This window comes from Ammospiza nelsoni, chromosome 10, assembly GCF_027579445.1.
Source record: "Ammospiza nelsoni isolate bAmmNel1 chromosome 10, bAmmNel1.pri, whole genome shotgun sequence".
Lineage (NCBI taxonomy): Eukaryota > Metazoa > Chordata > Aves > Passeriformes > Passerellidae > Ammospiza > Ammospiza nelsoni.
In genome coordinates this window covers 19,818,142-19,835,803 of record NC_080642.1, presented here as the reverse complement: position 1 = coordinate 19,835,803, position 17,662 = coordinate 19,818,142, and the positions used below count along the sequence as shown (strand labels likewise).

At 43.0% G+C, this 17,662-nt stretch overlaps 1 protein-coding gene across 1 annotated transcript in view; it reads right to left on the bottom strand.

Annotated features, from left to right (window-relative positions):
* MAP3K13 (mitogen-activated protein kinase kinase kinase 13) overlaps positions 1–17,662 on the bottom strand; it is a 76,118-nt gene that overhangs the window by 41,258 nt on the left and 17,198 nt on the right. The window contains exon 6 of the mRNA XM_059479129.1: positions 5,068–5,213. The gene's annotated coding sequence lies outside the window, so the exon portion shown is untranslated. The remainder of the gene's footprint in view (positions 1–5,067; positions 5,214–17,662) is intronic.

The window sequence follows — 17,662 nt, the reverse complement described above, 5'->3', positions numbered from 1 at the left end:
GTGGCATTTTATTGTCAAGTCCAAAACACCTGTGAAACCTTGAATCCACTCTTCCCAGCCCTAGACACACATCCCTTCTCTGAGTGTCCAGGAAGGAAGGAATCAGAATCACAGAATCAGATTCTTGTTTGTGCTCTCATTATGTCCAGACCTGATCTGGTGCAATTCACCTTCCTATTTTGTAAGGAGCAAAGCTTCTATTTCACATCCTTCCAAACTTGCTGTTTACAGAGATTTATGACTGGACCCTATCTGATGCCCCATGCATTCCAGAACTATCAGTACATGAAACTGGAATATTGTGAAAAATTTGAAAAATTGAACATGCAACACACAGTACTACAGGCCAGTTTATTTTATTATTTTTCCTTTTTTTATAATTTTGTATCTCTCTTACACACTCAATAGGGCAAATACAATACAATTGTATCAATGGCACTTTACTAAGACCAGAAATGAAATTCATGTATTTATCACTTAGGATTTTATCCAGAATGTGCCCAGACCTGGGACTTGAGAAGTCCTCCCTGCAGAGGCAGGTGAGCAAAACTGTAATTTGACAAGACCAGCACTGAGACCTGAGAAGCTTGACCAGAGGAAAAGAGAAAAAGCTCCACAATGGGACATGTGCAACATCCAGAGAAAGGTGAGCAGCACTTCCAGCCAGGAGCCCTGTTTGGAAAGGGAATCTGTTTACAACAGGACAGCCCTGGTGATTTCAGACCCTGTTCCTGAGTCACTACAGTCCAGAGCCCATAGCTGGGAAAGGAGTCCAAAATTAAGGGGTGAAACAAAGCTGGGGATAGGTTTTGGTGCCTAATTGCTCCTCCACAGGCAAAAGGGCTGTGCCCAGAACATGGCTCAGAGCCTCTCAGATCAGAAACCTGAGATCAGAAACTCTATGAAGAGCAGCTTCAGTGAACCACCAAGAAATCTCTGGGTCTGCTTAAACACGAAGGCAGGGAGCTGGAAACAGGCACAGACTCACAGATCTGCAATACCCCCAGGGAAAGCACCCCTTCTCATAAGTGTGTCCCTAAAAGCTACTCAAGAAAACTCAGAGACACCCGTACCACCACTGCACAGTCTTCAGATCAAAGCACTACAACTGCTGTTACTGAAGAGTGAGGTTACTTACACAAAGCACCTTCCACACTGTTGCCTGGTGTGTTTTGAGTGAGCTCAGGATGGGTAGGAGCACACAACAACTACAAGGACTTCCTCTAACCTTGTATTGCCTTCAGCAACACTCCAGATACCAAGAGTAAAGTAAAATAAAGACACTAAAATGACAAGGCAAAAAGCACTATGTGTTTAGGAATGGGGTTAGTAAGGATTCCTTTTTTAAGGAGTTTCTGAGTGGCTTTCTCTCCTCTTCCCAGGTGAGCCCTGCCTTTGCAGCTCCAGTTCCCTGCCTGTGCAGTTTTAGGAGGAGACACAAGACTGTAATGTTCAGAACATGCACTGTTGAGGCTGGGAAAGTTCAAAACACTACATTTGCAAACTACCTTCTTTTGAAGGATGGCAGCCCAGCTCCTGGGACATAAAGAGAAGCTCTGGAATTCTATCAGGAAGGAAAATGGTGCTACATAAGAGACATTACAGCTGCTGAAAGGGCCCCTAATGCAGCAAGTGAGCAACAGCCTCCCCAGATTGACAGTGGTGGTGGCCAGCTGAGCAGAGGCCATGAGAGAAAACCAGATCTCTTTATTCAGGGAAACAAGCACAAAATAACATCCCTCGCACAGAACAGGCTGAAATCAAGTCTTCCATAATAATAATTAACTCTAATAGGGTTCCCAGCAGTGAGAAACACTGAAGAAAAGAATTTTAAAAATAAGTATTCATCAATAGCAGTTATAAGGGACACTTGTAAAGCCAGCTGAGCCTCTGTCACTTTTCCTCTGGCAGGTGAGGAACCTGCAAAGAGCAATGAGAGCTGACAATGAAGCCTCAGTATTAGTGTCACGTGGAAAGAAAAGTCCTATAATTTATGTTGTTGCCACAAAAAGACATGCATAAATGGGAAGCTATTGCAGGGAGGAATTAATGAAACTGAAGAAGTGATTAAAAAATGCAGTCCAATTCCCCAAGGTCAAGTGTTGTTCAGAGAAAAAAAATCACCTGCATAAATATAGAAACAACTGCTGAGCAGCTGCACTGTAGATAAGGATTGGGGATGGAGAGGATCAGACTGAGCACAAATTATAAATATCCAGTTGTCACAAACAAGGCAACTTCTATCCATTGACAGGAATACAAATTCCTGATCCTCTCAGATTTGATGAAGCCTTGGGGAAAGTCCACTTTTGGGAAAGGCTTGCTGGGAATGTGAGAAACCACCCCAAGAGAATGACAATCAAAGGCAGCCAGGTCACCAGGTGAGCTCTGAGGGATGGGAAGGTAACTCAGTGAGGTGGCTCAGTCTGGACAGGGTGAAATGAGAAGATAAGAATGAGATATGATATGTTTCTACTAAATGCACAAATAGTTTCTTCAAAGAAACAGGGAAGTCCTGCTCCACACCTACAGTGACCAGGAAAAGCAATGGACTCAAAGTGCAGGAAGAAAAAAATACTTAGGTTGTAAGAAGAACTTTTCTAAATGGTAAACAGCCCCAGCCTAAGGAACTTGTTTCCTCTATTAGGAAGGAAACAAAAATCATTTCACAAAAGCTGTCCAGCAATAGTGATATTGCTTTGATGCAAAAGATCAAGATGAACTACTGGAACCTCTGAGGGATCTTCTCTGAAGATACTCAGGCACTGAAAGCTTTACAGAAACAGCAGAAGCTGAAAAATTCCTCTGATCTTTTGCAGTGCAAGGTCTCACCAAATTTAATCTTTCTTGTCCTTGCTACTGTTACACAACCCCTTCGAGGAGTAATATTCAGATTTTCTACCAAAAACCGACAAAAACTGCAGAAAGCCCATTAAGAAAGCAGAACTCAAGTCATGAGACTGCCACAATAAGGCTCTATATTTAGTACCAAAAGTTTTCTCTGTAGTACTGTGATAAAGTTTCTTCAAGAAGAGTGGATCAGCTCTATGTAAATATTCCCAAGGCAAACAAAACCTGCTCAGCATCTTCCTCCCAGACCCATGTCACTCACGAAGCTTTCAGTAGGTTTTGCCTTTTTTTATCTCCCTCCCAAGAGGCTTCTGCTCCCCAGTGCTCACTGCAGACCAGAAGAGTCCTCTTGATCTGTGTGAGGTATCACAATGTAGAATTACTCAGTTCATGAGCTGTGACATCACTTCAAATAGCCAAATATGGGAGATTAGAATTCTGAACTTGTCAGCAGTGGGGTTTGGTCCTTGTTTTCAACCACAACATTGGACACTGCAGTACTGATGGAGAAAGCACCCCAAAGGGGTCACTGCAAAGTGCCCTGAGTATTTTCTGAATTAAATCACAGAACTGATCTTAAGGGACAAGCAAAAGTTAAACAGACTTCACCCAAGGGGCACATCAAACTTTGCCGCTGTGCTAATACTCCTGCCCAAACCACCAGCTTTGTATTTACCCATCCTGGGAAAAAGCAGCACCACATCAGTAAATTCAAGTCATGGCTAAGAGAGGCCGACTGAGAGCCATGTTCAAAAGCACATCAGCTGAAGCATTAACCCTGGGACCCTCCAGAGCTTCACAGTGTGTTCTATAACCTCGAGTCCTCCATAAATGTCACAGTCCCCCTCAGGGCCAGACCTTCCATCCTCAAGCCTCCTCTACTCAGCACCACCACACAGAGCACTCCCATATGGAGTGCCTTGCCTATTAACCACAAAGAATCAGATCAATTAGAAGCAACTGATGAATTGTCACTGATGAAGCAAGGACAGAGTGGTTCAAGCAACTAATTTGCTTTCACAGAGATGGAACCAGGTTCAAATCAAGGGAGAATTCAATTCTCCAGCAAAATACTTCACCTTAATTATAGCTCGTAACAAGAGACAGCCAGAATCTAAATATATGGATGCTCTGCCTCTACAGCACCCACCACTCCTCACAGAATGGGTAAAAATTGACAGCTTTTATATTAAGAAACAAATCCCAAAATGTAGCTCCACCTCACATCTTCCTGCAATCCCACTCAGAGGTGGCTCAGGCACATCCTAAAATGATGTATCTGTAGCTTTCTCTGCATGAAGCATCTCCATACAACAAAGATCACACAAACGTAAAGATGTGTAGAACAAACCATTTTCAGTCTCCTCGAGTGAAACAACTACTTTTTTCTTGCATTACACAGATACCCAGCCACTAACTGAAGAAAACTCTAGATAATTTTATAGACAAGAAAAAATGATTTTTCAAGCAGCATCTACAAAGAAACAAGCAACTATTTTTTACATATTCTTCTAAACTTAATTCTCCAAAGCTTACAGAGTTTTTATAAAATTAGCTCCTTTTCAGTTCTTCATACAGACAGATATATGTGGTTTGCTAACATACAAGTTTTACCACTTAATTTTTAATACATAAAATAGATGCAGTTAAACTAAAAAATTGCATATATGACACAGAATCAAGATTTGATATATTCCTAGGAATGGCAATATCCAAAATAAACCATGAATTTCTGCTTTTCTGGAACTTTGCTGGTGTCTCTATTCCAGCTACAACAGCTTGGATTCCTCTGAGAATCTGCATTCTCCAGTCAATCACCAGGGAAATACTATGAAAAAGTACTCATAAGAATGGAAAATAATGTGCTAAAGCTGTCCCCTCACAAAATCAATACACCTGAATTAATAGATTCAAATGCTTTCAGACTCCAAGTTATATTAGAAAAACGTAAACACTAACTTCACCTCCACCTATGCACCCACCCCTTTGGCACTTATCCCTTGCTGCTAGTACCATGGGAGCTGGATCCCATCAGGTCTCTGCAGGTTCAGCAGGGAAATGGCTTTGGACACAACATAAAACAAGAAAGTGAACTCAGCTCATCCCTATCTTAGAAAGGCAAGAATATTTAGAATTTTAGGAGTGAGCACATTATCATTTGATATCTCTGAGTTTCTGACTGGTTACTATGATTTGAATATCAACAGCTGCTGGTACCTGATCATTGCTCCAGATGCACTGGAAGCCCATGTCCTCTTGGCTCACTGCACATGTGCCTCCTCTTCAAGTCACAGAAATCAAGCTGTCCTCAGAAGCTGCACCATGGGTAGTGTTTAGCACAGTCCAGCACTGAACTCTTCTCTCTGGAAAGAACAGGGAAGCTCAGAATTCTGCTGAAGTGCACTGAAAAAATGCTCCCAAGACCAAGCCAACACATCCCCGCAGCACATCGTGATGTTACGTGGCACATTTGAAGGCAGCAGAGAACATCCAAAATTAAGTATGCGCTTTCAAAAAGGAGCTGGGAGTAGAAAAATACCTCAGCATATTTAGTACATCCTTTCTTAGCACAGGCACACACTCTATAATCCTTTTATGGTACAATTTTAATCTAAATTAAGCAAGTAGCTCCAGTAAAAGAGCTCAGAGCTTTCCACATTACAAAATTACATCAGGATTGGATTAGCCTGTAAAATAACATACATCAAGGTAATCTATTAAGGATATTTTACACTAATTTTATACTCAAACTCCAAGCTATTTGTTTTCCTAATTTTAAGCAAATTTCAGGAAAAGCATAACTTACTTCAGTCCTCCTACGTACATACAACTCAAAATATCATTATTCCTGTTACTACCAGAACCATGCAAGGAGAGAGACAACAACTACTGAGACTCCCAGTCCTGAGCCCACTGCACTTTTTCCACCCCCACACCCCTCTCCCCAAATTTAACAGGCTGCAAGACTTACCCCAGCTCTACTTAAAATTGAAGATAAATCAACACCTTGAAATTACAGAACTCTAATGAAAACAAGAAACTACCTGGTCTTAAAAGAGTTTCTCTCTACCCACACATATGGCTTTCCTCACATGCTTCAGCAACCTTCAGACACAACCAAGCTACTACAACGCTGAGGAAGAGGGTTAGAAATACCAGCACAGTCTCCTGCCAGAATTAAAAGACTTTAGACAAAAAAAAAAAAAAAATCCATGTGGCACCACCTGCCTCATGTTCTGCACCACAATTCAGCTGCTCAAGGCCATCCCCAATGTTTGGAAAGTTCAGCACATTTCTAATTTTTTTCTGAAGAGCAAAGGCCAATTATATTTGAGAAAAATACTAAGTTTTGTCACTGCTGTCATTTCATTTTATATCTCTCCTTATCTTTGCTGGTTTGCCACAAAAAACAGGACAGGTAATTCCATATTCCCAATAAGGAAAAGCTTGTGAGGTCTGGGTTAGGCTACATTCACAGGAGGATGATGATATAACATTATTCTTGCACAGAAAAGTATAATTTGCAGCCTCTGTGCCCCATACCAGGCCTGCATTAACTATTTTAATTACAGAACAATTTAAAAATAAAACCTACAGTAAGCACACATGTATCTTAACAGTTTTATTAGATAAACTTTAGAGCTTATACTTTATGAATTAAAAATGTAAATACTTGCCTTTATTCATAAGAAAATTATGTGGTTCTACTAAATCAATGCAAAAAGCCTCAAAAGCCAGTAATTATAATTTTCCCCACCATTTTAAGACAGGAAATGGTACATGTAAGTACAAGGTTTATTTTCTTGCTTAAGAAAACAAATACTGTAAGCAATACTACAGATGAAACAATAATAAGATTGAAAGAATCAAAATCACACAAAATAGGAAAAAATACATTGGGATACCTTATCCTTGTAAACACAAATCATATACATGTATAGGAGACAGCAGAGAAAATTGGAGAGATGTTCATAAAAAACACGAGACACCAGATGCCACTGGAATAAATTACTGCATTTCACATGGAAAAAAAATACAGGTTTTAAGGACAGGTTTGAAACCACCATTTATCATTGGCAGCCAAGGTGGGAATGGTCAGTGCCTAAATGGGAAGGGACTTGTGGGGCTGGAGGACTCTGAGCACCAGACAAGTTCAGCTCTTCCTGCAGTCCCATTTACCACCATCTTTTATAGCCTTGGACTGGCTTTTAGCACTTGCTTCCCACATCCAACCTGAAAGATTTCATGCCTCCACAATCCAGTCCAGAAGCAGTATGGTGTGTGGCAGCCTCAAGCTCTTAAGGATGCATAAAAGCACTTACTGTGTAAAAACTGTGAGTAAGTGAACAGGAGAGACCCAAAAGCCAAAGGTGTGCAATACAGAAACCACCCCTGCTGGGAACAGGGGTACAAACACACCTCCTGATTGAATTTTCTTTTTCTCCTTTAACATAATCCTTGTGGACCCAAAGAATTTTTTCAATCTAGTATTTCTCATCCTACCAAAAGACCAGCAGAATTCCAAGTATTTGGATTCAAGTGCAAACCCCTGCAGATGGATTTTTGTTTAACAAACTGAACAAACACAACATTATTTGCTTCGAAATTCTTCTACTTGTGATGAAAGCCAAGCTGTGCTGAAATCAATAGGACTGTTGGCATTGTTTTCCACTGAGCTGGAATTTCATTTCCTGTACCCCACTTCAGATCTGCTAAAAACCACTAGAACAGAGTTTTGACCTTTCACAACAACATCTACAGCTCAAAATAAAGCGTTTTGTGCAAAATAAATACTCGCAGGGCAGGTTACGTAAACAGCATGAAAGCAGCAGCTGTGGCTGCTTCCTTCAGAGAGAAAACTTTGCCCCCAGCCTGGCTGCTCTGGATTAATGATGTTCCTGTTCCACACCATGGCTTTGAAGCCTTGGGAAGTCCCTATCCCAACCCAGTAAGGTGGAAAGGTTTGTTATTTTAACTGTTAGCTGATAACAGCTTATCAGCAAGTTTTCAAAGGTTAAGCTCAACACACACCATGGCAAAAGTGCAAGGAAAGGACAAGGGAAATGTTGAATTAGTGCTCCCTCTCCTCCTGCAGCAAGGGACAGAACTCTCTCATACCCCACATCCTGCAGCAGTGCCAGCAAAGAAACTTGAACCAAAACTCCTGCTTGCACTGAAAACATCTGAGAACCCAACAAAAGTGCCTTCTTTCAAAGGAGGAGCTTGCTTTGCCTGCTGCATTCCCACTGGCTGCCGTGTGGGAAAAGCTAACCAAAATCTTTAAATTTGGTCCTTAAATACAAGGCAGTTTTATTACTGCTGCCAAATTTATCACTGACACCAAGCTCCATGACAACTCACTGGAAAACAAAAACAAAACAAAATCTTCAATTTAGGGCATGCTATGATTTTTATTTCTATCCCAATCATGTTACTGAACTATAAAGGGCTGATGCAACCTTAAACCAGAAAAAAAAAGCACCAGTTACAGACTCATTACTAATTCATCCTGGCTGAAGCTGCATACCAGCAGCTGCTGCCTCTCTCAATTAACAGCAAATATTGAACAGTATTGTCATTTAACGGTGTTTACTGCCTGCTGCCCTGTCCACTGCTGCATTTTCAAATGCTCCGGCACAATTTAAAGCGTCAACACTAATAAACAGAGCTTGGTTTAACCCCTTATGTATCACAGCAGAAGTTTTACTCCCTTCCTACATTCATTAGGTGCTTGGCAAAAGCTGAAGCCCAAGGATGCACGGTGCCACCAAAATGGAATTTGTAATTCAGAGGCCCACAGGGTGCTTGGCTTCTGCAGAGGGCTGAGCACAAGTGTGAAAAATGATGGGACTAACTCCAGCAGAGCAACTCTTTAGGAATTATTGCCAAAAAGTTGAAACAAAAGATGAGAAAAAGGAGGAGACCACACATTCAGCTTCTGCTGTTGAAAACTTAGAACAATAAAACCCCAAAACAAATAGGGTAAAAAACTAAAAATAAAGCCATTCTTCAGGGAGAGCATATCAATGCTGTGACTCCTGACGACCCCATCTCTGTACAGGGGAGTCAAAAGAGCCCAAATTTGGACCTCCTTTCCCTCTACTGTGCCTTTTGGCCAGACTGGGTTGGAAGTAAATGATTATACAAATAGAGCAGCCAGAGCAAGCAACTGGAAGCGCAGCACTCCCACTGCAGGCACCTCCGTGCCCTACTTGCTCCATGGTGTCAAGTTTGCCAGGAGCCACTGCTGTATAAGGGACTGCACAGATTCTACATTTCATTTCCATGCTGTGTTCCCAGCACATCAGCAGGAGGGAGCATCTCCAGGCTCTCCTGGGAGCCCACTGCCAGCTGGGCCAGGGCCAACACGTGGATACCAAGGACCTGGAGAAGGGAGAGGATGCTGGGCCAGCCCAGCTCGCCTGCAAGGTGCACACTGGCAATTTGGATACTACGGGAAAAGAGCAAGCAGCTTCTGCACTGCATTTATTAGTGTAGAAGCTAGGATAATGTCATTCCAGCTGATCCTGAAATTGGGGAAATTCAGTTATTTCTGAGGTACCTGGACCTTTGTTCTACCCCTTGTGCAGAGGGAACAAAGCATGGGAGCCCCAAGGAGTGATGCTCTGAGGGCTTGTCAAATACATGAGGGAATGTCTTGGAAAACTGTGCAGATAAATGCAGGCCCAGGCTCTGGCCAGGGCTCTCTGTGAACATCCCTCCCTCAGGTTGGCATCTGGCTGCAAGTCCCCTCATTTTCTCAGGTCCCTCTGCCACTCCAACAGCCAGCCTGGTTTGCTGGGAGGATTCCTTCTCTCTAGGTTCCCCCAGCACCTTCGTGCCATGGGGTCTGAGGTGCTCAGATATATCAGGTGATATGACTAATACCTGCCATCTGCTCATTGTTACCTTCCCTCTCCTCTCCTGAAGAGGAGTCAGCACTAAAGTGCTCGTTCTGCTCAATCTATTTTAGGAGCGTGGGCTTTCAGCATCCATGCAGCACTGCTTCAAGCTAGCAAACTCAAATCAAAGAAGCAGACCATGCTCTGGAAGGGAAAATTGAGCACTGGATCCTGTAAAAGGCTATGGCAAGGCTCAGGAACAACCCTTTTTTTACAAAAGATATCTGCACTCCAGCATGCCCAAGGAACAAAACTATGCCCAGGTTTGACTGCAGGCCACAAAGCAGGGGCAGATGAGATGCAGGCCTTGGGAAGATCCCACTGCTCTCATGGAGACCAAGCCAGCACCACAGCTTGGAGCATCAACAGGCAGTGTGCTGCAGCACTGGGTTATTCCCTGCTTCCAGCAGTGAGGAGCTCTACACAATCACACCACCTTGGAACAGACCAGGGAACAGAAACAGGTACCAGTAACTAAAGGCACATCTCTGCCCATCAGACAGGGGGGAAACCTCAACTCAACCTCAATAAAAGCATTGATTCTACCAACAGCTGCTCCCCATATGTCAGGGTCAAGGGCAAAAAGCAAACTGGGGACACAAAGGAAAGATGGGGAGAGAGACAAGTGGAGAATAATTTGATTTCACTGTATTTCTAAGAGGAGCTGTGACAAAATGCAAAGAGAAAAATCATCATAGTGTAGGAGGCTGAAAGATTTGAGATGGAGCAGTGAGGAGTCTCTGGCCCCATAAATGTTTAATTTGAGCAAAGCAGCAGATAAGTAGTAAGCACAGTTTTGCTGCTGTTGCTGAACTGCACACTCCTGCTTTGATTTCAGAATAACACACAGTGAGAACATAAGTATAAAATAAAATAGAAGAAAAGCACCAGGGAGATTCTCATACCTGACACTACAGCCAGAGCTGCACAAGCCAGTAACACTCAGCTCCCTTCCTTCTCTCTGCTTGGGGCAGCAGCACCAGGGTGAGCAGCACACAGAGAGGGAGCTCTGGAGTGCTCCCAACCCTCAATTTCACAGCTCTGCCAGCCCAGCACAGTGCAGGGGATAACAAGAGCTGCTGCACCACACCTGAGGAGGCAGCCAGGGGCTGCAGATCACTGATAAAAGGCACCATGCTGCCTGCTAAGAACACTGTGAAACTGGAGAACTACAGAAGGAAGATGCATGTGGAAACAGAAGAAAATGGATCCCCAGAGCCCTAGGAGCAGAAAAAGGACCCTCCTGGAACTGTTCCTCTTGCAAAAGTATCCCCATAAGGACTGGCTTTCTCCCTGTGCTCTTTCCTAACAAATTTATCAGTAAGGATCATTCTTTCCCCATCACTTTCTTGAGTTATTCCCATCCCACTCAAAACAGTAAGCTCAAATTGGTTAGATAAACACTGAAGAAAAGTTGCTAATAAGTGTTTTTTTCCTGCCTAAAATGCAAGAAGAGTCTGAAAAAGAAATTAATGCATTCCATGACCCCTGTGAGATCTCCAGCTCCATTCTTCTTCCCTTTCCTGCTCTTTGATTCACTTAGCTTGCCACCTGGTCACCATTATCTGCTTCTTTCCCCTTCACCATCAGAGAGAAGCCTATTTCCTTTCCCTACTTAAATCTCTCTCATCTCAAACTTCATTTTTTTCCCTGCATCTATATCCACTTGCTGAAATTCAGACAACTCCTCTGCTGCCTCCACCAGCATATCTAATCTTCCTTCCAGTCTGCAATCCTAGAGAGAAATGTGGCTTCACTAAAATCAAGCACAAAGGTTCAGTTAGACTCAGATTTTACCCCAGCAGCATAACTGTTTTATTGGAATTATGTCACTTATCCCAAAGCCAGCTATGCCCAAGAACTGCCTGGAAAGCTCAGAATGAGAGCAGGAAACCCTTTGGCTCAGTCTTCCTCATTCCCAGTAGGAGAGGCTCATCCAGCTGCACACACTGACTGGTAAGGTAGGGAACAGTGCACAACAAATGCTGCTGAAATCTGTCCAGCCTCTGGAAAACCTCCACACTACAAGTGAAGGTTATCCAGGAGTACAGATTTCCTCTTTTAAAAGCACAAACAGATTTAAAAACATATACACTATAATTCTTATATTTTGCATTCACCTCAAGACTGGGAGGAAGTGACAGTGAGATATGACTCCAACAAGTAGTTTTCTGCTTGTGAAAAAAAATAGGAGGAAACAGAAACCCACAGCACAGACCTGATCAACCTCCAAGGACACAACTACTCACTGCAGGTACAGACACATTAGAAGTCTCTTTTTCACTGCATTTAGCTGCTGGGGAAAACCTTGCAATGCCAGGACAGCACCCTGGACTCTTCCACACACACCTGACACAGGAAGGTTATCACCTCTGATAAAGCAGGGCTTCAATTGTCACTGCAGGCTGCTCTGGATTTTCAGCTTCCCAAAAGCTGATGTCATGGCATTTCTCCTTGCAAAACAATGACCTTTGCAGGCCTCTGGAGAAAGAAGCTAAGTCCAACACTAAAAAGATACAGATGACAAGGAAAATGCTGGTGTGCACTGCTACTCAAATGACAGAAAGCACTGAACACTTACACTTACACATTATGATATGATTCCACTGTAACTGCAATCTCCTGTGACACAACCATGTCATTTTTCCTTCTGAGAAACTCACTCTGAATATACAAGGTAGATGGCAGAGTAGGGGAAGCAGCTCCATCTCTTACCAAACACTGCTGACCTCACCCTGGTTTGGTACCAAGGCTGCAGAAGGGAGAACACCCCAGGGAAGCAGCTCTAGGACAGACTCACAGAACAGCTCAGCAGACTCAGCCAGGCATGCTTTGTGCCAGGGAGGCTCCAGCCTTACCAGGACCAAGGTGACACAGCTACCCCCCTCACCAGGACCTCTGCCTCAGAGCAAAGCACAGACACATCAAATAACCATAAAAAAACCATCAAAACCTTCTTCCAGCCATCACCAGAGCTGCATTTTACATCTTGCTTCTCACTGGAGAGACAAAAGGAAATTTCTCTCACCTCCACTGACAGCAGCAGCTCCATCCCTCCAGGACAGAACCAGCTGTAAATATTGGCTGGAAATGTGCATTCCCACTGGGGACTGGCACCTGTCTGTAATTGCTGGCAGCAGGGGGACATGGGGAGTCTCTCTTGTGCCAAACAGCAGACAAAACAAACCAAAGGAAAAAATAATGCCACATGCATACACTGCAATACATGAGCCTACACAGCACTGATGGGGCCACTACATCTGTGTTCAGGCTGAAATGAAAACATTTTAGAACAGCTACACTAAACTAAACTACAAAAGCTGTTTATAAGCAAAATGACTGAAAAGATGCTGTGTCCTTTATGCTGTAGATCTAAGGTGAGGAAAGGTCACAGGGGTATGTCATGAGACCATCAGAGATGGATCACAGGCCTGCAGGCCTGGACATGGACAGTAGTCCTAGCAGAGATTTTTCCATGAGTATTAAAACACAGTTCATTCCATAAATACAATACATTCCTCAGCTTGCTAGAAATGCTTTTTTGACTGAGCACAGAAAAGAAAATACACACTGTGAGCAGAAGACCCAAGTTAATCAATGCTCTCTGTGTATGTGTAGTCCAGCCACATCAATATAGACTGTAAGAAATTTTTCTCCATTTTCCTCAACCAGAAAATGTTGAAGAGTTCATTAAAGTTTTTCATAAGGAATTCTTTACACAAGCTGATCAATAAACCAAGGTTTGGGAAAAGACAGACAACTATTAGAATTTTACTGTGGGACAGTATTTTCTACTCCTACCAGGTGTCTCTGTAAGCTGGGTTGCAAACCTGAAGGTCAAAGCTACATGCTGACATGGATTTGTTGACTGGCAACAGGAAAACCAAGAAAATAGTAAGAGGAACACACAGGAAGAAGGCCAAAAGACAACTCAGTATGTCTTGTGAAGACTAGACAAAAGTTTATGCAGGAGGAAATTTCTGTCTGGGATACAAATGTGAACTATTCCCTGAGAAACAGCCCAGCTCACCTGCTGAGTACCTGCCAGCCATTCTGTAGGAACACAGGATGAATTTATAACCTGGTAATTTAAGGCTGAAGAGGTGGAGAGCAGTAGCAGGTGGCCTTTGATATCAAGGTCTTTGCTATTGCAGCTTCAGTACCTTCTCCTGCTCCAGGCAATCACTTGATCTCACATGATTCCCAGAAAGACCAAATTCTACTTAAGAGGCTGCAACAAAGCTCAGGAAACATTTTCTCTCTAAAGACATCTTGGGAAACTGAAGCAATCAGAATGATGAGGCTTTTTGCTCCTGCCAAGTGCCTGAGGTAACAAAGGTAATCAAAATAAAGGCACAAAATAAGATTCTGACTGTAGCTGGTCAGTGTCTAATACAGGGATGATATTTCGGGGTTGGATTTTGTGAATATAATCATCTGAGAAGACAAGAAGAGCAATTTCCTTTAGCACATGAGAGGAGCTTGCAGAGAAGAAGAGAACACCTAATGGTCCCTTCTGCCTCCCCTCTGGGTTTGCCTTTCCTCTGTAACAAACAGCTTGATCAAACTTTTTCCTTCCCATGTGCTCCATGGGAGGGAGGCACTGCACACACAGACTTGTTGCTCTCAGTAATTTAAAAGTAAATGTGTTGTACAGATAATGAATCTCAGCTACACAGGAGCATATGTATTTTAACCTGAAAACCACAGAAACTAACCCTGGTGTTGCAAAATACCAACCAGGGAGACTAAGAGAAGGGACTGTATTTTTACCCAAGTGAGAGAAGAGTTTCTCCTGCTGCAAACACATCAGGAGTTCAGCATGGGCAGAAGTATGTTCTCTAGGCCCTGCAGTACCTCCTGGAAGCCTGAACACACTGGTCCATCCTCTTGTGGTCACCCCAGAGACAGAACAATCAAATGAACTGCTCAGGAGTATTGCATTCAACACTCCCTTGGCCAAGGGAACAATGGAATGAGGTATGGAGGGTTCTGAAGCCAGACTGCCGATAGGAGAATAAAGATAAAGCACTATCAGAAATTAGTCCTGAAGATCAATCCTCAAGCACAATGCTGAGTTAGCTCCTTGCAAGAGCAGAGCAGAACATCTTCTCCTTTAGCAAGGAGCTATTTTTTTCTCATAGGTCCCTTATTGATGGTCCCCTTGGACTAGAAGACTATCAGCCAGAAAAATATAAATGTTCCTAGTTGTGGCTCCTGGGCACACAGCCTGCACAGCTGCACATGGGACTGTTAGCTAACACCACACCTTCTCATTCCTCCCAGTTGTCTTGTTACCCTTGCACTTCCAAAAGAGACTAGAAATTCTGTTTCCTGAGTAGTTCCAGTGAACCAGCATGGGGTGCTGCACAGAGAAAGTTAAAGATTCCTCTCACACAATCCCTGTCAAGGTCCTGGTCCTTCAATATGCTGCTCAGAAATGTTACTTCTACTGCAGAGTCACAGTCCAACACCTCAAGACATGACAGGAGAAAAACACACCTTAGGAAAAGGTGGGAAAGGTACATTTAAAAAGTACTTGATGCCATTCCTCCAAACATTTAAGTATGAGCTAGACAGTGAAGGTGGTTTACTGTGCCCTCCCTGCTTCCAGCACCAGGGAAGCAAAGCACTGTTTGGTGGGACTTGGTTGGAGAGAAATTACTCCAAATGGCTCAAACATCAGGTCTGAAAGCAGAGAAAAAGCCTCTCCTGACAAACAGGCAGGTCAAAGAAAATCCCATATTCCTTTGACCTCTATGTCTCACTGCAAATATTCATCTAGCCTGAATTTTTTTTTTTAAAAGCACCAAAAAGAATGAAAATCATTCCTAACGCACTTACATGCAACATTAGTCTATTTTCACTGGTAACTGCTACTCACCCTTCTTCCATTCCAAATTCTGTTACTCTCCTCTCAAACCACCAAGACTGAGAGCTGACATGTCCCTCACCCTCTCTTCCCCTCTTGTTGAAACCTTATTTCCACTGCTCTAATAGTTCTTGACTTAACTGGGACAAGGAAAATTATTCTGGGCTTCTCTGTCCTAGCAGTTAGTCTATTCTCTATTAACCATCCAGAGAACTGCAAAATCATACTGAAGCCCCAGGCAAGCATTCTAATGCTTCCTTAAACTCCTGCTTTAATCAAATTGCCCATTTTTACTGGACACATCTCTAGCCATATACACACACACACATATATATGTAAAAATTCATATATATGAACTTGTTGTATAAAAATCCTTCAGTGCTAAGATAATTCAGAAAAACTCATTTAACAGCATTCATTCCAAGGTCTCACAATAAGTTAAATTTCAATCCAACCTTACAACAGAGCTACTCCTTATGCAAGATGGATTTTTTGCCCAAGCATTTATCACACTTAAGAACAGAAACTTCAGTAAATATTACACATAAATGAAATGTATAATTGCACCCACTAGCTTAGGCATGGAGCTAAAAGGCCTGGCTTTTAAAAGCTGGCTACACAATGGCTCCCTTGGCCTGTTTCAATCTAAACTATCACATTCAGCCACTCAAGCCAAAGAAGAGAAATTTTTAGGTGCACTCATCTCAAACTCTGACCTTTACTCTGTATCACCTGATGTCCAATACTGGCACCATTAATTTCCTTAAGGGAAGCAAATTCACTTCTGCACAACCCCACTTTTCACAGCAATGTAATTACAAACTTGCTTTGGCTGATGGCAGCAGCAGTTTTTGAACAACACCAAGTGCACCTCTGAAGGGATGAGCTCTTTTCAGAGTAAAGCAAAATGCAAACTGCAGTGACCTACACCTTACTCCACTACAGAGCTGTGCCATTTCTGGGGGAGAAACAGCAAAGGGAAATTTTCTGTACTGTACTAGGAGAAAGCAAATAATTTCATTTTTGAGATGGCACTTCCCAAAAACTGCCAATCATTTTAACTGCAAGAGACAGCACACTACATAAATGTAGGATGACTTTCTAGAGACATGCATCCAGAAAAGCCTTGGAGACACATAACCTGTTTGGAAACTCTTCTATCAGGAGAACATCAGGGCTGATTTCCATTTCCTGCTGTCTGTGCCTGAGAGAAGCAAGCACAGTTTGAGTTCACCACCAAGTTCTCTGTCCAGTTTCCCAGTGAACACTCTCCCATCCATGAGCAAGGCATTAAGCACCAGTTCATTGTGCAGCCTCCACTCTGCCCATGCTGAGGCTGGAAACAGAGAGGGCTGGCTGAGAGCTGGTATCAGCACAGGGCAGAGCAAATAAAGATACCAGTGTAATCACCTCTGAGATAAGGCAGCCAGTGCAAGCACAGCTGTCCACAAAATACACAGCAGAGAGGCAGGAATACAAAGTGTAAGCAGGAGCTCTGTTAGACCTGAAATTACCTGGGCTGAGATACAACATCCTCTGCTACTGTTTCAACATTCTGCCAAGCAAACATTAAGTTTTCCCCTTCTTACCTTCCCTCTCAGGACAGAGCACAACAATTTAAGAGAACACAGCTCCATTTTTCAAGTACAGCAGAAAAATACAAAGCAGCAGCACACAATCAGGTTTTGGGTGGTAAACTATGCACACTCTTTCCCCTCCTAAGTTACAGCTGTAATGGAGAATGCCAGGAGACAAGGGGGAATGGTTTTAAACTCAAAGATGAGAGATTTAGATTGGATGTTAGGAAGAAATCCTTCCCTGTGAGGGTGAGGAGGCCCTGGCCCAGGTTGCCCCATCCCTGGAAGTGTCCAAGGCCAGGATGGACAAGGCTGGGAGCAACCTGAGATAGTGGAAGGAGTCCCTGTCCATGCCAGGGGGTGGACTGAGATGATTTTCTAAGTCCCTTCCAACCCAAACCAGTGTGGAATTCTATGAAACCATCCAGTTATTATGAGTCCTTTTTCTGCTCCATGTCATG